Source organism: Schistocerca serialis, chromosome 4, assembly GCF_023864345.2.
Source record: "Schistocerca serialis cubense isolate TAMUIC-IGC-003099 chromosome 4, iqSchSeri2.2, whole genome shotgun sequence".
Taxonomy (NCBI): Eukaryota; Metazoa; Arthropoda; class Insecta; order Orthoptera; family Acrididae; genus Schistocerca; species Schistocerca serialis.
Genome location: NC_064641.1, coordinates 305985907 through 306008311, shown reverse-complemented (window position 1 = coordinate 306008311; position 22405 = coordinate 305985907). Strand labels below are relative to the sequence as shown.

General features: G+C 44.1%; 1 protein-coding gene across 1 annotated transcript in view; it reads left to right on the top strand.

The window, feature by feature from the left end:
• The window catches only part of LOC126474407 (rho GTPase-activating protein 6), a 1172202-nt gene that overhangs the window by 213991 nt on the left and 935806 nt on the right, over window positions 1-22405 (top strand). The gene's annotated exons all lie outside the window — the stretch shown is intronic.

Genomic DNA, 22405 nt, shown 5'->3' with positions numbered 1-22405 from the left:
CCAATGTGTGTGACTCGTCTGCTGTCGATGTGAGCCTGTGGCGTAGCGTACGCAAGATTCCAATGCCCTTGTCGCTCTTTTGTCAATGTTAAACTTTGTTCTGCTTATTTGTTAAAGTTTCTCTGTTGCAGCAGCAGTTAAAAGCTGTAACTTTTTTCTCAAATACCGTTATTCCTTGACCAATTACGTCACAATAATGTAACGTTTCATATTTGGAATATAACGTTGGTTAAACTCTGCTATTTTGGAAAAATTAACAAAGACTTTCTTCATTTATTACTGGACCTAGAGTATCAAACAGTAATCCAAAGAAAATGTGTTAACATTTTAAAAATTTACGTTATCCAAATCAGCTACCTTCAGTGCTGCCAGAAATTCTCATTGCGTACATGTTTCGAGAAAGTCAACCTGCAATTAATCTAAGACATTCTGAAAGTCATGGTTTTATTCCTTAACACAACGTAGTTGTATCGTTTGCACGTTTGCATTTCTTGATATTTTATGCATTGGTTTGCATTCGCTTAGGTTCACACAGTCTGCACATTGTTATTTGTGTACAACTGTTTTGCATGCATTTTACTACACTGTTGCAGAAAAAGGTGTATCTCGGAGTCAGTCACGTTTAATGTCATTCATGTATTACTTCTTTACTTTAAACTGGTGTTTTACAGAGAGAGAAACGAAAACTGATAAGAAGATCTTAAACTAATTGTATCACAGCAATTTTCTAAAATCTAGGTGGAGTGGCAGTCAATTAATTCCATGGCAAACATTAAGTCTCTATCAAAGTTCATAAAGTCCTTCCTACTAATGTCATGGTCGTGATGATGGTGAGGATGACGAAAGGGAGAAGCTATGTACAGCCTAAGCGCGAGTCGCACTTGTTCACAATGACATGCTCGTCATCAGTTAAAGATGACAAACCGATTGAACATAATGTACAAAGAGATATACAAACGCATCGGCAGCTAGTATTGCCGCTAAGGAAGACAGCGGAAGGTTTCATCTGAGCAATAACTCAAACCTGAGAATGATGCATAGCGAATCAAGAATGAATTTTCACTCTGCAGCGGGCTGTGCACCAACTTGACATTTCCTTTTAGAGTAAACCGGTATGCCGGGTCGGGACTCGAACTTGTAACCTCTGCCAGGGAGTTTCAGATCACTGCACACTGTACTGCAGAGTGAAAACTCGTTCTGGGAACAGTCCCTCTGGATTTTCTGCGCTGTGTCCTTTCTTTCAGGAGTGAGAGTTCCGAAAGGTACGCAGGAAAACCTGTGTAATGTATCGGCGGAAGTAAAACTGTAAGGATGCGTCGTGAGTGATGCTTAGAGCCAGATTCGAGACATGTCCGACACACAGGTGTAGTCTGCTAGGGAATTATACACAGGGAATGTTTACACACAGTCGTTACAGGTTCGTTTAGTAAAGTGCGATAGCGTCACTGACATACTGAGCCATTTGCAGTGACAGAAACTACAAGCGTGACATTACGCATCAGGACGTGGCTTACTGCTGATACTGCGATAGTGTACGGTCCAATAACAGTCAACCAATACATTACTTTCTGCTACATATAACTCGATAAAAGATCATGAAAGTAAAATTAGGGAGTTTCGAACTCACACGGAGTCATCCCAACAATATTTATTCCGACGTACTGCCTGTTAGCTTTCGTCTCGGGCTCTTCGGTCGACGTTTGTTTAATGATTTTTCTGATATTTTGCCAGCACGAATGGCTGTCATTGTCAAAGATCCAACTTACACTGCTGGTGGCGGACTGGAGTCGAAAGCGTGGCCGGAACTTATGAGTGGCGTTCAATGTGTAATGTGTCACATTTTTTTTCTCGGCCAGCGTCAATTGAAAAAATGTGGAATTTGTTATGAAACATCGTGGAATATCCCGCTTTATCGCCTATAGTTTCATGCCGTTCCGACTATAATGTCAAAATGACGTCTGCAACGGAGATGCTTTCGAAGCAGAGAGCTGTCATGAGGCATTTGGTGGAAAACCAGAGCAGCGCACATACTCATAAGCGCTATAAGAGTGTCTACGGCGACCCGGGAGTGAACAAAAGCACGATGAGTCGTTGGGCAAGGCGCCTGTCATCATCGCAACAAGGGCGTGCAAACCCGTCGGATCACCCGTGTGCCGACGGGCTGCATTCAGCTGTGATTTCTGCATTTTTGGAGCTTGTGCACACTTTCATTCGAGGTGATCGAAATGTTCAAATGTGTGTGAATTCTTAAGGGACAAACTACTGAGGTCATCGGTCCCTAGACTTACACACTACTTAAAGTAACGTAAACTAACTTACGCTAACTACACTACTGACCATTAAAATTGCTACACCACGCAGATGACGTGCTACAGACGCCAAATTTAACTGACAGAAAGAAGACACCTACAACGTGCTGACATGAGGAATGTTTCCAACCGATTTCTCAAAAAAAAAAAAAAAAAAAAAAAAGATTCAAATAGCTCTAAGCACTATGGGACTTAACATCTATGGTCATCAGTCCCCTAGAACTACTTAAACCTAACTAACCTAAGGACACCGATTTCTCATACACAAACAGCAGTTGACCGGCGTTGCCTGGTGAAACGTTGTTGTGATGCCTCGTGTAAGGAGAGAAATGCGTACCATCACGTTTCCGACTTTGATAAAGGTCGGGTTGTTGCCTATCGCGATTGCGGTTTACCGTATTGCGACGTTGCTGCTCGCGTTGGTCGAGATCCAATGACTGTTAGCAGAATATGGAATCGGTGGGTTCAGGAGGGTAATACGGAACGCCGTGCTGGATCCCAACGGCCTCGTATCACTAGCAGTCGAGATGACAGGCATCCTATCCGCATGGCTGTAACGTATCGTGCAGCCACGTCTCGAACCCTGAGTCAACAGATGGGGACGTTTGCAAGACAACAACCATCTGCACGAACAGTTCGACGACGTTTGCAGCAGCATGGACTATCAGCTCGGAGATCATGGCTGCGGTTACCCTTGACGCTGCATCACAGACAGGAGCGCCTGCGATGGTGTACTCAACGACGACCCTGGATGCACGAATGGCAAACCGTCATTTTTTCGGATGAATCCAGGTTCTGTTTACAGCATCATGATGGTCGCATCCGTGTTTGGCGACATCGCGGTGAACGCGTATTGGAAGCGTGTATTCGTCATCGCCATACTGGCGTACCACCCGGCGTGATGATATGGGGTGCCATTGGTTACACGTCTCGGTTACCTCTTGTGCGCAGTGACGGCACTTTGAACAGTGGACGTTATATTTCAGATGTGTTACGACCCGTGACTCTACCCTTCATTCGATCCCTGCGAAACCCTACATTTCAGAAGGATAATGCACGACCGCATGTTGTAGGTCCTGTACGGGCCTTTCTGGTTACAGAAAATGTTCGACTGCTGCCTGGCCAGCACATTCTCCAGATCTCTCACCAATTGAAAACGTCTGGTCAATGGTGGCCGAGCAACTGGCTCGTCACAATACGCCAGTCACTACTCTTGATGAACTGTGGTATCGCGTTGAAGCTGCATGGGCAGCTGTACCTGTACACGACATCCAAGCTCTGTTTGACTCGATGCCCAGCCGTATCAAGGCCGTTATTAAGGCCAGAGATGGTTGTTCTGGGTACTGATTTCTCAGGATCTATGCACCCAAATTGTGTGAAAATGTAATCATATGTCAGTTCTAGTATAATATATTTGTCCAATGAATACCCGTTTATCATCTGCATTTCTTCTTGGTGTAGCAATTTTAATGGCCACTAGTGTAACTATGTCCCATTCCCGAGAGAGGACTCGAACCTCCGGTGACATGGCGCCTCAAACCGTGAGGCCACTCCGCGCGGCGAGGTGATCGACGGATCACAATCAGACACCTCGCTGCTCAACTGGACGTGTCTGTTGGTAGTGCTGACAGACTCGTCCAGCACTTGGGATACTCAAAGGTGCGTACCCGCTGGGTTTCTCGCCATCTAACACAAGACAATAAAAAACAGTGAAGGGCCATATGTGCACTCCGCGGGAAGCATTGTGTGGGGGTGGTGGGGACGTTATTGGTGCAGCAACATGTTGGCTCCGACGTCGACTATTGGAATGGTACCATGTGGGCATTTAGACCATCCTAGTAAGATGGCGTATGGCCATAACACTGAACGGAGATTATGTTGAAAAATAGGGTTTTATTGTCAAAATAGTGGGGAATAATTTGGTATACGTTAGTTGCATTAGTTACGGAAGGCCCCTCGTACGTGTACCTGTCGTGCCAGTGTCTTGAGTGTCATGCCATGGTCATTACCGCTGTGAGTTTTCGCTTGTTAATTGCAACATTCGTTTGCTGTGTTGAGGGAATCCACATGCAGTTCGTAATTGGAACATAAAGCACCCTTCGCCTGGCACCACAGGGTTTCCTGCATCTCGGAGTGGTGAGTTCATCTCGTCTTGCTGCGGCGGCAGTGTTTACTCAGGCCGGCGGGCGCGCCGCCATATTTTGGCGAAGTAGGCCGCGGCCTCAGTCCGTGGCTCTGCCCTGGCTCCAGCGCGCCAGCCGGCCCGTCGCTCTCATGGCCCGCGGTCAAGCTCAACTACACGTGGCTTCATTGCCACACGTTAGGACACCGCCAAACTGCTCCTGACGTGGTTCTCGTTGAAACCTCTTTTGCCTCGTCTCAATTAAGTCGCGGGTTTCTGGGGGAGAGCTGGCCCCATGATCTATGTGATCTACATCTACATTCTGCAAGCCACCTTACTGTGTATGTCGAAGGGTACATTATCTACCAGTCATGCCCCACCCCCATTTCCTGCTGCAGTCGTGAATGGGCACAGGAAGAACGATATGACATATATTAGTTTGGTGCATATGTTCGTAGCGTTTTTGTTTTGCATGTTGCTATTATGGTGGTATGGGTTTATTTTCTATCGATTGTAATTTTTTTGAAGTTCACTGTAGCCATTTGAGTTTACATATTGCCATTTTGTAATGTGGAGAGGGTGATTGAAGTTGTGGGCCCTAGAAAATGGAGTGCCAAGTTGAGAAGCTGGAACATTTCCGACATATTCTTCTGTTTTAGTTCAATAGAGGGGTGGCAGCAGTGGAGGCAGACAAAAACATTTGCGCAGCCCATGGGGATAGCGCCATTGGACAGAGCACGGCAAGAAGATGATTTTCTCACATTAAGGAGGATCGTTTTGACGTTAGTGAGTCTCGACGTTCAGCGAGAACTTTGGGGTTTGATGAAGATCGTTGGAACGCATTAATCCACAATGATTCACGTCATTGTTCTAGAGAACGTCAAATGTGATGAACTGTGATCATTTCACCCTCGGTCTACATTTGCATGTAGTGGGGAAGGTTCAACAATCCGGTGAGTGGCTACCACGTGCTCTAAGCCAAAATCACAAAAATCTGCGGATGGCCATATGTGGATCTCTGTTTGCTTGTCATCAATAGGCTCGTGAACGACACCGACCATTCCTATCCTGGATCATTACTGGTGAGCGAAATGGTGTCTTTGTGCAGTTACCTGTCCGCATCCACAAAAGATAATGTTATGCATGTGGTGGAAGAGCGGCGGTATGGTTTACTACGAATTGCTTGCCCGAGATGTAACCATCACTGCTCACATTTATTGTCAACGACCGAAACGTTTTGTAGACGCAATACAACAACGACCAGGAAGACAGCGTTAAGTGTGCTACTCCACGATGACGCAAGAGCTGGGTTGGGAAGTCATCCCGCACCCACTTTAAACACCTAACCTTGCACCCTCAGATTTTCACCTTATCCGTTCTCTGTCGAACAATATTCAACAACAGTCGCGGAATCGGAAAGTTTCCCCAGCGTTGGCGCACTTTTGCAAATAGGCGTTGTCTGTTGCCCCTTACAGTGCATGCCGTGATTGATATCATAGGCTGATAGAGGGTGGATGATCTGACGGAGATTTTTACCACACACCTCCCTAATCCGAGTTCACTGTATTCAGCACTGTGACTTCTCACTCGGTACACCTAAGGAAATACTGAGTAATTTTACCAGAGCGCTATACTCCGAAAGATTTAACCGTTCTAAAAGTAACACATCGCTGTTTCTTCAGCTGGTAAAATCTTAGCAAAGATGATATTATTCTTCCCCATGAAGGTAATACAAGTCGAATAAAAACGGTTAGGGGAAACATCAGGAGGGTGAGCCTGGTACGTGAAGAAACCACAAATAAATAAACTAGTTGATAGCAACTTTTGCTATAAAATGAATTACGTGTTTAACTGTAAACGTGTATTAAATTGTATCGCCTTGCACACCATTTCAGCATTAAAGCTGTCAGCTGGAATAGATATTTGAAATAAGTAATAAAATGGAACACCTACAGACGTCCTTACGATGTTATTTATTATATGGCCACCAGTTTCAGCACTTCAGTGCACTATCTTCAGGCCTTATCTGACGCTGAGGAGGTTAACTCCAGTCGTATACAACATTCATGAATTGTCAACATCTGTCAACTGGTTTTCGCAGACTACCTGTAAAAACGATGTGTCTCCAACCACCAACTATCAAGGAGTTGAGTAAATTCCGTCCGAACAGGCCTCAGAAGGTCCATCGGCCAACCGACCGCCATGTCATCGTCTGCCAACAGACAACACTGGATGCGGATATGGAGGGGCAAGTGCACAGCACATCGCTCTCCCGGCCGTTCTCAATTTTCGTGACCAGAGCCGCTTCTTCACAGTCAAGTAGCTCCTCAGTCGCCTTCACAAGCACTAAGTGCATTCCGCTTGCCAACAGCTCTCGGCAGTCATCCATCCAAGTGCTAACCAAATACGACAGCGCCTTACTTCGGATATCTGACGGGAACTGGTGTTACCACTGCGGCAGAGCCATTGGCTGATAGCATACACTGAGATAAAAAAAAAATAATGGTAACACCTAAAAGTGACTAATGTAGAGTAACGAAATTTCGGGGTACATTTGTCTAGGTAACATATGTGATCAACATTGCAAGATTACAGGTTATTGTAAGCGTGAGATAGCTATTGTGAATATGAACACTGTAACATTAACAACGGGTGTAACCTCCAGAATGTTGAACGCAAGTATGCAAAGATGCACGCATTGTGTTATACAGGTTCCAGATTTCAGTTTGTGGGATGGAGTTCCACATTTTGTGGGATGGAGTTGCACTTGGTCGGTCAATACAGGGACTGTTAATGTTGTTGAGAATGACGCTGGAGTTGTCGTCCGGTAACGTCTCAAATGTGTTCGATCGGAGACAGATATGGCAATCTAGCAGGCGAAGGCAACATGTCGACGCTCTGTAGAGTATGTTGGGTTACAACGGCGGTATGTGCGCGAGTGTTATCCTGTTGGAAAACACCCCCTGGTATGCTCCATCAATGGCTGAACAACGGGTGGAAACACCCGTATAAATTTACATTCAGTGTGCATGGGGTAACCGTAAGGGTGCTCCTGCTGTCATAACAAACTGTACCCCAGACTATAATTGCAGGTATACGACCAGTGTATCACGGGCAAGTTGGTTGCAGGCCCTCAACTGGTTTTCTTCTAACCAACACACGGCCATCACTGGCACCGAGGCAGAAACAGTTTTATTCAAAAAACACAACAGTCCTCCTCCCTGCCCTCCAATGAGCTCTCGCTTGACACTATAGAAGTCACAGGTGGCGATGGTTTGGGGTCAGTGAAAGACACACTACAGGGCGTCGGGCTCGAAGCTGTCATTGAAGAAATCGATTTGTGCCACTGTGATGCCAACTGTTGCTCAGATTGCTGCTGCAGATGCAGTACAATGCGCGAGAGCCATACGCCGAACTCGATGATCTTCCCTGTTGGTAGTGCTATGTGGTCGTTCAAATCCCAGTCTTCTTGCTACTGTACATTCTCGTGACCACCGCTGCCAGCAGATATGTACAGTGACTACATTCCTGTCAAGTCTTTCTGAAATATCACAGAAGGAACATCCATCTTCTCGCAGCCCTATTACACGATCTTCTTTAAACTCAGTGGGGTTTTGATAATGGCATCTTTGTCTCCTTAAAGGCATTTTTTTTAACATCAACTCACCACGTAGAATCTCAAAGGTAACTAACGCTCAATACCGTTACACCGTATATTTAAGCAAACCTGATTTTCACCTTGTGCGACCAGTGCGAAATTTCAGTATACATCATCTTTCGGATGTAGAAATAAGCCTAATAAGTTTCGTTTATGCCCCACACCTCTTTCTTGGTGTTGCTATGTTTTCCGTCAGTGTATTTTTAATTAATTTTTACTCTTCATAAATTTCTAGCATGTCTGGCCAGTAATTACGTTCATCGTTACAAAATTGTAGTTATGGGGTATGTATCGTTTAAGGAATAGTGTACTACAGCATTATTGGGCAGATCAGTATCAGAAAATTAAAAAGAATACACGTAGACCCGGAAGAGAATTATCGAACTCGGGTATTTTAACCTAACACTACCACCGAACAAACTTTTTTTTCACTGAGTAACGTAATTAGAAAAATGTACTGGACGAAACTTTATTAGCGACATTCTTGTTTGAGAGTATGCAAGGAAGTGCGGTGAGGCGTCTGGATGTGCGAAGTTTGGCCATAATGGCGAGCAAAGAAAATTACACTAAATCGCTACTAAACACGTAGCATTCTCATGGAATATAATCTCAATAGTCCTTTTATCACGGCTCAAACCATTCAAAGTTCAGAACCATTGCATGTTCACTAAAGTTGTATGAAATTTTGTTGTATCCCATATTCAAGTCCCTGCAACAACTTCGATGGAAACCATCTCGATTTCCTTACCTGCTTGCTCGGCGGTGTTTGTATAGTATCGTCTCACAGCAATCCTTCTATACAAGGCCCACGAATAACAAAAAATAGTCTAAAATGCCTAGCAGCTACTGTTTTGCTCATCCGCATCTCAAAATACGCGTCGTATTCTGTGTCCTTTTAAAATCAAGCTTGAATCCCAATCCTACTACTAATGTACCGCAGATAAAGTTATATAAATTAATTGTATTTGGTGATGAATACAAACGACAGAAGTAAAAGTTTCTGTCTAATATGAAACTGTAACGTAATACATTAATTACATGGTATTTCTGATCCACGTACCATTATGATAGGTATTCAACGTGCCAGTTATTATATTAAATAGACTCTTAATTCTGAAAAGTTTATTAATCAAACGTTATCTATTGTAATACCACCATTTCAAGATGTTATTTACTTAGTCTTACCCTGTTGCATGCTTATTGCGTGTTAGTTTGTGTTTACATGGTATATAAGTAATTAGTGAGTGCACCTAATTCATAGTCATCTATCTCCATTTGCTTTAGATCACTATGAATTAGGTGGTCTCACTAATGACAAATGGTTACATAGTCTGGTAACTCTTTACATTTCCTATCAAGTGACACCTTGACGAGTCTTCTATCTATTTTTGTATCGTTGCTATCAAATATTCATAGAATTACGATATTTATTCAGGTTTATTCTATCATAACATATGATGTATTAAATACATTGGGAAGTCCTTATTGCCAGTAATTCCAGGGTTATATTCTCCCTTTAGCTGCGTATCTAGATTTTATCAATCTCTAGTGGTTTAAGGCTTTAGTAGCTAGTACCCTAGAATATGAGAAGAAATCAAAAAGTTAATAAAAGCATAGTGAAAAGAAACGTAATAACTGTTCGACGTGTGAGGTAATCAAACAGTTAAATGGATCCAAGGAATGGCTGGTGAGACAAGTTGGTGTGGTAAATCCAGTTAACAGTAAATCCAGATAGTATATGGTCAGTTTTGCTTTAAAAATGAATCGCTCACGTTTGAAATTCTTTTTCAAGGGAGTGAACTGATTAATACACAAGGAGTTCCGAACTCGCAAAATCTATCAGCAGACTAAGAATAGAATACAGAAACTTAGTTTGACGATGTATCCTATAAATTAATGAATTTGTGGGATTTTGTAGCGCTAGGCATACTGTTATCACTGCTTCGTCCGAGGAAGTGACAGGTATTTGTGTTATCCTGGACGTCTGATCCAAATGCGTAAATTGTACCAAATTAAAGCAGCTACTGGTACAATTCTAATAAAATATTAGGAAAGGATTATTTTCTAGAGGTCGGTAAACCTCGGCAACATGTATCTGACAGAGAACTGCGTAAAACAAACTTAATATTGAAGCATCATCAGCAGGAAAACCCTGCTAAACGCTTAATAAGGGAATCAGGACGTTCTAATGTTACAAGCGACATTCTAAGTGAACTAATTATATGTCGGAATTAGAATGAATCTCTAATCATTTACCACATGCCCACCCAGCATTTCATCAAGTCAAATTATCACAGGAGAGGAAATGAATAAACATCAAAGGAAGCTAATCTCGGCAGGAGATATAATTACGTTTCGTGAGTACAAAACTACTGCCAACAAATTTAACCAGCGATTTCATTTATATCTCAAGCGAAATATTTCAGTGTGACGCACGAAATATTGCAGTACTTAACACTGCTAAAAGAATTTCTGCCTGTCAGTCGTTTCTCAGTCTCTTTTACTAGTTATCTCGTTCTGGAATTAAAAGCACACCCGATTACATACACATCGGTTAAGAAAGAAGGATCATAAGGTATGATATGTATTGTACTTGCTGGTTTACGGTCAAAATTGACATGTAATAAGGATAATATAAGCTCACCAGACACACCCATTTCTGATAAAAGAAGTGCTCCGCACTACGATATTAACAGCGACTTGAACCTGATTCTGAAAAGAGTTTATATTTTGTAAACCACGTTTAATGTGAAAAATTTTGTTTGATTTCTTGAGAAAGTTAAAGACATATTGGTATCAATCCCAGATAACGCCAGGTTAGATTCTTTCGATATATGATTCCTTACACTAATATACCTGTCAATGAATGCCAGGAAATAAAAAATAATTTATTGCCCTATAGTAAATTCAGAGCGAAATAATGAGCGAAATAATTGAGCTGCTCTATTTCCTTGATTTTTTATATCTTTTATTTTCTTCGAATTTAATAGTAAGATTTGTAAGTGTACGACTGGTTTGCGTTGGTTTTGACAGACATACAGAGAGCAAATTTCTGGATCCAAATAATGATTTTGCTGCTCGAATCATTTATTACAAAAGATATGTAGATGACATTATTTTATTCCAAGGAAATGAAGAAGGCGTTAATAAATTTGCTAGCAAAATAATCCTTATGCTCCCTTAAATACAATTTAAAGAAGAACATCCATGGAATTAACTATAGGACTAATTTTTCGAAAGTCTTCAGCCACAAGTAGCGTCATTAATGCATCTTCCTGTCACTAATATTATCAAATACATACTTCCTACAAGTTCATGTGGCGTAGGCTATGTAAATTCCTCTTGAGCCAATACTACTGAAGAAATTACAATATTAAAACAAACTGCTTTCACTAATGACTGTGATAATAACTTAATCAACATATTATACAAAATAAATAAGAATACAATATTTGTTACCATTACTTATAGAGGTAAGGTCTCAAAAAATAGCCAAAGGTTTTAAAAATACTGGCATTAAAATAGTTTTCAACTTTGATAATCGACTTAAGAACAAATAAAGACACAACATAAACAAAAAAAATTCTGGTACGTTCACAACTTCAGCCTTCTACAAGATCAGTTGTTCAGATTGCCCCAAAAGATATGTTGGACAGACTAACAGAAGACTGACAATACTTTTTAAAGGACGTACGGAAGGCACGCAGGCTGTAAAATCTACTTTTGGTAATCACCCCGTAACATCCAAAAATCGTTTATATTCAGTACAAATGGCAATCTACATATCCTCCATTCTCTGGAAAAGTTAGATTAATGCTCCAAAGGGGTTGAAATTTACAGCAATTCTAGAAAGGAGCCTGAAATTAATTTAATGAGTAAGATGGGTGTAGCAGGACAGCTTTTTACTCAATTTTCGCCGACCCTCTTTGAGACTCTTACCCTACTGTTTCATGTTATTACGTACAAATGACAGTTGTTTAGTTTTCGAAACGCATGACTGTTTCACTTTCATAGTAATAATAATACACTCCTGGAAATGGAAAAAAGAACACATTGACACCGGTGTGTCAGACCCACCATACTTGCTCCGGACACTGCGAGAGAGCTGTACAAGCAATGATCACACGCACGGCACAGCGGACACACCAGGAACCGCGGTGTTAGCCGTCGAATGGCGCTAGCTGCGCAGCATTTGTGCACCGCCGCCGTCAGTGTCAGCCAGTTTGCCGTGGCATACGGAGCTCCATCGCAGTCTTTAACACTGGTAGCATGCCGCGACAGCGTGGACGTGAACCGTATGTGCAGTTGACGGACTTTGAGCGAGGGCGTATAGTGGGCATGCGGGAGGCCGGGTGGACGTACCGCCGAATTGCTCAACACGTGGGGCGTGAGGTCTCCACAGTACATCGATGTTGTCGCCAGTGGTCGGCGGAAGGTGCACGTGCCCGTCGACCAGGGACCGGACCGCAGCGACGCACGGATGCACGCCAAGACCGTAGGATCCTACGCAGTGCCGTAGGGGACCGCACCGCCACTTCCCAGCAAATTAGGGACACTGTTGCTCCTGGGGTATCGGCGAGGACCATTCGCAACCGTCTCCATGAAGCTGGACTACGGTCCCGCACACCGTTAGGCCGTCTTCCGCTCACGCCCCAACATCGTGCAGCCCGCCTCCAGTGGTGTCGCGACAGGCGTGAATGGAGGGACGAATGGAGACGTGTCGTCTTCAGCGATGAGAGTCGCTTCTGCCTTGGTGCCAATGATGGTCGTATGCGTGTTTCGCGCCGTGCAGGTGAGCGCCACAATCAGGACTGCATACGACCGAGGCACACAGGGCCAACACCCGGCATCATGGTGTGGGGAGGGATCTCCTACACTGGCCGTACACCACTGGTGATCGTCGAGGGGACACTGAATAGTGCACGGTACATCCAAACCGTCATCGAACCCATCGTTCTACCATTCCCAGACCGGCAAGGGAACTTGCTGTTCCAACAGGACAATGCACGTCCGCATGTATCCCGTGCCACCCAACGTGCGCTAGAAGGTGTAAGTCAGCTACCCTGGCCAGCAAGATCTCCGGATCTGTCCCCCATTGAGCATGTTTGGGACTGGATGAAGCGTCGTCTCACGCAGTCTGCACGTCCAGCACGAACGCTGGTCCAACTGAGGCGCCAGGTGGAAATGGCATGGCAAGCCGTTCCACAGGACTACATCCAGCATCTCTACGATCGTCTCCATGGGAGAATAGCAGCCTGCATTTCTGCGAAAGGTGGATATACACTGTACTAGTGCCGACATTGTGCATGCTGTGTTGCCTGTGTCTATGTGCCTGTGGTTCTGTCAGTGTGATCATGTGATGTATCTGATCCCAGGAATGTGTCAATAAAGTTTCCCCTTCCTGGGACAATGAATTCATGGTGTTCTTATTTCGATTTCCAGGAGTGTAATAATAATAATAATTGTTAGTATTAGTATTATTATCTGTCATTTTATCCATTACATTGCACAATTATCGTATACATCTAACATTTTCCACCACTTTATATATTATCTTCCCGCTCCTCAACAAAGTACATGCTGTCGTTGCCCAGCGATGTCTTGCAGCCCAATGTAACGGTAGTCGTCTAGCAACCGATGCCGGACTCGCCCACAAGTAGTAGTTGCTGGTCTGCCTAGAATACCACAAGTCATCGGTGGCGCTGCCGTCGCCTAACAATGCAGTATGGCTCAGCAAGTATTGTTATGGCGACAGCTACGACCAGTCGCTGAATAGATGACAGACTTCTTATGCACCGGACAAACTTTGAAACTAAGTAAATTGATTATACCCCGCGGACTGTATATGTGTCGACGCTATTTAATCTCGTAATAACTAATTTTTAAAACAGTTTTTAACTATTGTTGACAGCTTTTCAATAATGTAAAGCACTTTTATACTCTATTTCACGTTACTCACACATACAACTCACATTGTATTAGCTCATACCGATACATCTAGCTATGTAAGCTCTTCCACTGGCTAGACCTCCTCAGTCATCCAGTAGGAGACCTGAAGAAATGCATGCCATACTGCATATTGCCGGCAGCAATCGGATAAGAAATAATCTGTTATCTCTTTAAATTTATTAGTGTAGTTATTTAATTTATTAATGTAATGTTGACAAGTGAGTTGTTGTTTATTGTCTCTTGTTTCGTAGAACTATCGAAAACGACATTAATGTGGAAAACGGTTTAGCCAGTAACAGTAAATGTGAGTATTAACTGTAAGCTCTGTAGTGAGAGTGTTTCTGATGTTCCACGACAGGGATGGGCAAGCTATGGTGACGCGCGGGCCTGATTCACTTACTTACTTAAGCTTGCAGGCCGCCTTGTGAGGTGACGTAACAGCAGTGCACTCGTACTCTGCCATGCTCTACGCCAGTAACATGACAAATATGTGCAAAATATAAGTCGACGTTGAGACGTGACAAAGTAGAAGAAAGGACTTGGCCTTGACAACACCGTGAGTGAAGTTCACCGATTTGTTGGCGTATCAGCGCAGACTGTCCAACATGTCTTCAAGGAACAGAACACCACTCGCCGCCACGTAACACGGCAGAATAATGTGCTCAAAGAGACTAAACGATAACCACCGAAGACGAATGTTACGCGTTATCAGTGACAGTCGGTCTCATACCAGACTAAAATTGCTGTTCTCATTGACTGTTGATCCGTCTCGACTAACTTTCGACCGAACGTTGCGAAGGAAACCGTAGACAATAAAGATTTGGAGTCGGGCACCTCGCAAACGGCCATTGCCGAAAGCGTCACAAAAACCACACCTCCTCAACGGACCAAACAACACTGATACTGGACCATAGTTAATTGGAGGCACGTAGTGTGGTCCAACGAGTCACGTTTTTACGTCTTTTCAAATGACACAAAGGACCGAGTGTGTAGGTGGCTCCCTGAGGCGCTTGACACGGGCGATCGCCTTGCCCGGCTCGGCCAACCAGGCGCGCTACCGAACTGACCCAAACTTCCACTTGTCACCACTTTTATCTACATTCTGTACTCACACAGATAATGAGTTCTGTACCGGAAGAAACATATGATTAAAGCTGAAGCCCAGTTACTAGGAATGATATACTAGCTTGTAGAGACTGTGCTGTCCTAATGTACTTTGCAATGTCCTTCAGACATGTATGGGCGAATGAAAGCACTGGGGCAGTATGTAATTTTTACATAAATTTATTAAATTTTTTGCCAATTATGCTTGTTATTTAGGACTATAATTTGTTTTAGGCATTGTGAGTTCACGCAAGTTTAAAGACGCAGGCATTGCATCTAGGATAAGTGCGAAATTGCTTTCAAATACACTCCTGGAAATGGAAAAAAGAACACATTGACACCGGTGTGTCAGACCCACCATACTTGCTCCGGACACTGCGAGAGCGCTGTACAAGCAATGATCACACGCACGGCACAGCGGACACACCAGGAACCGCGGTGTTGGCCGTCGAATGGCGCTAGCTGCGCAGCATTTGTGCACCGCCGCCGTCAGTGTCAGCCAGTTTGCCGTGGCATACGGAGCTCCATCGCAGTCTTTAACACTGGTAGCATGCCGCAACAGCGTGGACGTGAACCGTATGTGCAGTTGACGGACTTTGAGCGAGGTCGTATAGTGGGCATGCGGGAGGCCGGGTGGACGTACCGCCGAATTGCTCAACACGTGGGGCGTGAGGTCTCCACAGTACATCGATGTTGTCGCCAGTGGTCGGCGGAAGGTGCACGTGCCCGTCGACCTGGGACCGGACCGCAGCGACGCACGTATGCACGCCAAGACCGTAGGATCCTATGCAGTGCCGTAGGGGACCGCACCGCCACTTCCCAGCAAATTAGGGACACTGTTGCTCCTGGGGTATCGGCGAGGACCATTCGCAACCGTCTCCATGAAGCTGGGCTACAGTCCCGCACACCGTTAGGCCGTCTTCCGCTCACGCCCCAACATCGTGCAGCCCGCCTCCAGTGGTGTCGCGACAGGCGTGAATGGAGGGACGAATGGAGACGTGTCGTCTTCAGCGATGAGAGTCGCTTCTGCCTTGGTGCCAATGATGGTCGTATGCATGTTGGGCGCCGTGCAGGTGAGCGCCACAATCAGGACCGCATACGACCGAGGCACACAGGGCCAACACCCGGCATCATGGTGTGGGGAGCGATCTCCTACACTGGCCGTACACCACTGGTGATCGTCGAGGGGACACTGAATAGTGCACGGTACATCCAAACCGTCATCGAACCCATCGTTCTACCATTCCTAGACCGGCAAGGGAAATTGCTGTTCCAACAGGACAATGCACGTCCGCATGTATCCCATGCCACCCAACGTGCTCTAGAAGGTGTAAGTCAACTACCCTGGCCAGCAAGATCTCCGGATCTGTCCCCCATTGAGCATGTTTGGGACTGGATGAAGCGTCGTCTCACGCGGTCTGCACGTCCAGCACGAACGCTGGTCCAACTGAGGCGCCAGGTGGAAATGGCATGGCAAGCCGTTCCACAGGACTACATCCAGCATCTCTACGATCGTCTCCATGGGAGAATAGCAGCCTGCATTGCTGCGAAAGGTGGATATACACTGTACTAGTGCCGACATTGTGCATTCTCTGTTGCCTGTGTCTATGTGCTTGTGGTTCTGTCAATGTGATCATGTGATGTATCTGACCCCAGGAATGTGTCAATAAAGTTTCCCCTTCCTGGGACAATGAATTGACGGTGTTCTTATTTCAATTTCCAGGAGTGTATATCACATGAAATGATCGGTAGGTGAAAACTGCTTTGACCCTGTGCTTCCAATGTGAAACCATCTGCTTTAAACAACTGATTATCTATTCTTTCCGAACAACTTCTGGTATTCATTGCGTACTATGACGATAAAGGTTAAATATAACGTTATATTCCAGATTTTAACTTCCTGAAAAAAAAAACCGATTGTTTACGTTTTGACAATTTCTTCTTAAATTAATTGCTTCGTGAAATATTTTAAAATTATTTTTTTTAAATTTTATTGGGACTCAAAGCGTTAACCCACAGTGTGTGGAGTGTGCAGTTCAAGCCGAAGGTGGTTCTATCGAGTTTGGGGGAGCGGGGTGTTTAGTGTACTATCACTTCGACCCACTCTTTCAGATTATCATGGACACGAACCAATTGGTTTTTTTCGACATTCTTGAGGACGAAGTGTTGCCCTTTCTTCTGCATCTTTATAATGAGTATGCTGTGGGCAGACCCAAGATGACAACGGCCGTGGCCACAGGACTGCTCGCTTACTTTCTGCTTTGAGCAACGCTCAGGCACCCTGTCGCACCTCGACTGGCATGAAGTTAGCCGGTCGTAATCCCACAGAAAATGCCAGAGACTATTTGGAACAGAAGTTGACTTGTATCATGCAACACCCCCACTATTTCGGAGCATTATGGAATGTAGCTACCAGCAAGTGACTTCAGATAGATGTATCATACCTGAAAAAAACCTGTGGACTCTTTCCCTTATCAAATTGAGGCCTGCCAAATATATCTTCCCAGCATTCACATTAAATCTCTCTCTCTCTCTCTCTCTCTCAAATCCCTGTGTAGTTACTCAGATGTAGGGTTTTTCGTGACTTTCGTAAACCTTTTAATGTGAATGCTGGGAAGATATATATGGACGGCCTCAATTTGACAAGGGAAAGAGTCCACATGTTTTTTCAGGTATGATACATCTATCTGAAGTCACTTGCTGGTAGCTACATCCCATAATGCTCCACAATTGTGGGGAAGTTGCATATATATATATATATATATATATATATATATATATATATATGTGTGTGTGTGTGTGTGTGTGTAACACCACATATAGGATTCGCAGTCAGGTGCATAGAGATTCAAATCCCTGTCTAGTCATTCAGCTGTAGGGTTTTTCATGACTTTCGTAAATCTTTTAATGTGAATGCTGGGAAGATTTATTTGAGAATAACTATTACCTGCAGCTGCGCTCGCTTGCCTGCAGCTTTCTTATAATGATTGATGGTGAACTATTGTACGAGCAATAATGTCCACCTATTACGGTAAGCATAGTTATGTGCATTCCCCTCCCCCCCCCTTTCCATCGCTTTCCACTGCTCGGTAAAAAGAGAAACCGTATGGGATCGCTTTGATGTCTGCCTGTCTGTCCGACTGCTGAAAACCCTCTTCCTCAGCAACGAGTAGACGTATCAAGTTGAAATTTATATCACATACAAAAGTCTACTGTCCCCTCACGTATGAAAACATTTAAGCGTTAAGTCCAAGCATTCAAAATATACAGACATTTACCTCACATGTTTTGAGACTCGCTAAGTCTGTTGCCAAAACCTGTAGGTACTTCCCGTTGACCTGGAATCATGAAATTTGGAAGAAGCAATGTTTTCTAGTACAAATGAACGAAAAAATCCGAAAGTGCTTAACTTGTAATTGTGTTACACACAAAAACATTTTTTGTCGTTTGTTATCCGACTTCATAATTAAATCGGTCTCGAAAATCTTGGAATTTCTGAGACCGACATCTTCCCAGTATCTTTACCGGTAACAGGTAAAAATCGTCGAGATCTTTGGTTCCCGGCATGGATGAATTGTCTGTATAGGTACTGAGTTTGTACGGAACCCTGAGCACAAGACCCACTCGCACCTGGACAAATGGTTTAAGTTTACTATATATAAAAAAAAAAAATATCCGGATAAACGCGAGCAGGGCTCGGTTACCGAAGGTTCCATACAAACTTAGTTATGAGTTCATCCGCCGGCCGGAGTGGCCGTGCGATTCTGGGCGCTACAGTCTGGAGCCGAGCGACCGCTACGGTCGCGGGTTCGAATCCTGCCTCGGGCATGGATGTGTGTCATGTCCTTAGGTTAGTTAGGTTTAATTAGTTCTAAGTTCCAGGCGACTGATGACCTCATAAGTGCTCAGGGCCATTTTTGAGTTCACCCATCTCGGGAATTGAGAATCTCTCCGATTTTTGCGTTCTCGAAATCCATACTGCCAAGATATTGGTCCCGATAATTCCAAGACTTTTGAGGATGACAAAAATTTTTTGGTGTGACATAGTTACAAATTAACAATTTTTATATTTATTCCTGTGCTTATAATCTTGTTTCTTGCCAAATTTCTAAGTCAACGGGAAGTACCCTATAGGTTTTGATAATCAAAACATGTGGCAGTGAAATAAATGGCTGTATGTTTTGATTCTTTGACTTAGAAGCTTAAATGTTTTACAACTTCAAGGGACCTCTGCATGTGACATAAATTTCACAACTTGATACGCCTACGTGCGGCGGTGAAGGATCTGTGTTTGTCATTTAGTATTAATAATAATACACTGCTCTGCAAAACTTCATAACGAGCTAGATAAAGTAACGTAATATATTAACTTGGTGGAAATGAATGAAAATGCGGGAGCATGTTGCCAGAGGTCTCCCAGTCTTGCACGGCAATAGGCATGACGTTAGCGTGACTATAGCGACAAATGGGTCTGGCCCCGCAAAACGAGATAGTTAAAGGACGGGACAAGACACTGTGTGTCAACAGCGAACAGTTGTTCATTACGACTTGGCCAGGAGACGGCATCTGGAAAAACCGGAAGGAGGACGATGTGTGACGAGTGTAGCCCAGGACGTTGGTACTGCTCACAGCATTGTTTTACATGCATGGGGAGCATCCCGAACCACAGACGCAAAGGAGACGAGATGAACCACCACGTTCACCTACAGCAGAAGATGGCACTCACATTGTGCAACAGGCAAGGACTGACCCACGTCAAACAAAGACGCAGTTGGAACCACATTTAACGGGAGTGGAAGGCACGCTATCTTACTTTCCACAGTGACACAGCGGCTGCTTGAAGGTGGTTTGTCTGCCCGACGGCCAGTACGTTGCGTTCCGTTGAGACCCGCAAATTGATTGCACCGTTTTCGATGGTGCCAAGAAGTCAGGGAATGGACCAACGAGGTGAGGGGTTGTTTGATCTTCTGGGAGGAGAGCAGATTCAGTCGAATAGTGATTGTGGACATAACCTCATGTGGTGGGAAATGGGGACAAGTAATGCACCCAGGAACATTGTCGAGGAGATTGTTTTGGTTGTACATGAGTTATGGTATGGAGTGGCATAAATGTTCCATGGGAGTGCTGACCTCTAAATATTTCAACCTGGAAGACGTTATTGTGACATCGTACTCCTTCATCTTTTCAGGGGTGCATTCGGTCGTGCCTTCATTTCTGCGGGCGAAAATGCGCGACTGCATCGAACAGTGCAGACACTGGAGTTCTTGGAAGGAGACTATAGAAGGACACTATATTCTGCGAATGGACTGGCCTATCCATTCCCCCGACTGAAATCCCATCAAGTACCCTTGGGATGCATTGAGGAGGATTACTGCAGCGACGGCCACGTGCACCGACGACCGTCCAGCAGTTGTCCGAAAGAACAGACACCATATCCATAAAAGTATATAGTTCTGGTAATACCGGCCATGACCTTCTTATGTGCGGATACACACATATTACCCGAATTCTTACGGGACTTGGTAAGAATGTCTTCCACGAGTAATGATTATGCTGGGTAGGGACACTACGAATTTAATGTGTGGACATATAAGGTGAGAATGTGGGTCTCGCGGGATACGTGCGCGAGATAGTCCCTGCAGTCGCACTATCCTCTGTGCCCTCGGTGGCTCAGATGGATCATCAGTCACACTTTTTTTTCCCCCCAAGAATCTTATTTTCCGGTCCAAAAAACCAATGCAGTGACATGGGTACGGGGAATGGTTGTGGGCTACGTCTATAACGAATCGGAAATGACAAAATGGATTTTTAGCATTTTATCCTGGATGGACACACAAAGCTGCAACAGCATAAGAAATATAGGCAAGACTTCGCTAGTTACCTGCGACTTACATTTACCGACCCGTCGGCCAGATGGGGCGTGACGGGTGAGAGATGAGATAGACAAAGAAGCCGAGATAGACATCGATCACCCTTACGGACCCTTAGTTAATGTAGAGAAGACGACCCAGTCTTACACCAACGTCTGGAGAACGAGTCGATAGATGGCTCTCTTGCTCTATCGAACGTCGGGTCGTGAACAGGTGTCGCCCCGACACAAATTTCATTTCATTGGTACAGGAGCATGTTTCTTTAGTATTTGTATTATCCGCGATGTCTTCATGTCTTTCATTTGGACGTTTTCAGTTTTATTCATTTCCTTACTTAATTGATTTTCTAATTAGCCACTATTTGTCAACATTTGGACATTGTAGACACTATTTATGCGGTAGTACAACAAAATGTATGTCAGCAAAGGTTGTAAATTGAAAAAAAAATAAAGAAATAAAAAATCAGTAGCGTTGAAGTCTCAGTCTGAGCTTCAAACCACATTTACCCCATTTTTTCTTAAAAAAAAAGATGGATAGAGCGTCTGCCATGTAAGCTGTCCCCGTTGATATATATCAACACCTGTCAGCAGCTGAAGGCATTAATATATAATTCTAATTCCTTACCAACCTTGTGGGGAGCACGTTGTAGAGCATGCGTTTCGGTTAGTTGTGATCACACACCCTATGAAGAACCGTCCTGTCTTTTGTAATGTCCAGGGGACCGTGATAAACCACGGTTACTTAAGTGTAATTATAGTCTTTGAATGAAGGTATTATTTCTGTTCGTCTCATTCCGTATTTGTTTCAGCTGCCATAGACATTGCAGCAGTTCGTTCTATGTATGATCCTGGCTTCATGTAGGTATGTTACTTCGCAGTGACACATCATGCGAAAGCTACTTTCCCCCTTAAGTTTTGCACAACATTGTGTTGCACTATTTTGGGTTATCGTTGTGGCTGTCGTTCAACATTTTCTGCTGTGGAATGCGATTGTCGATCCAACGGTCAGTATGTCACAGCCTGCTGAAGTTCATGTTGAGTTCTCTCAGTCTTTACAAATGTCCTAAAATCTTGTTCAGAACGGTGAAATTTGGCCGTTTTTCCTATCACGTAATCTTGAAATAGTTTTAAGGCATCCCTCATGTAGTTTAATATGGCGTTTCAACTTGTACCTGACTTATCTGCAGACTTGGAAGTAGGACGAAGTGTTGTACAAGAAATCAGGATTATTCTTTATGTAATGGTTCCTAAACTTTTTCTCTAGCAAGCCTTCCAGATGATGCTCCATTATGTTGCAGGGTGTGTTGGATATTAACATAAATTTGTCGCAATTCAGAGTTGGCTTTGTGAGGATTGCAGCCATTCATCATTATAGACAAGTTGTCGCTTGACTG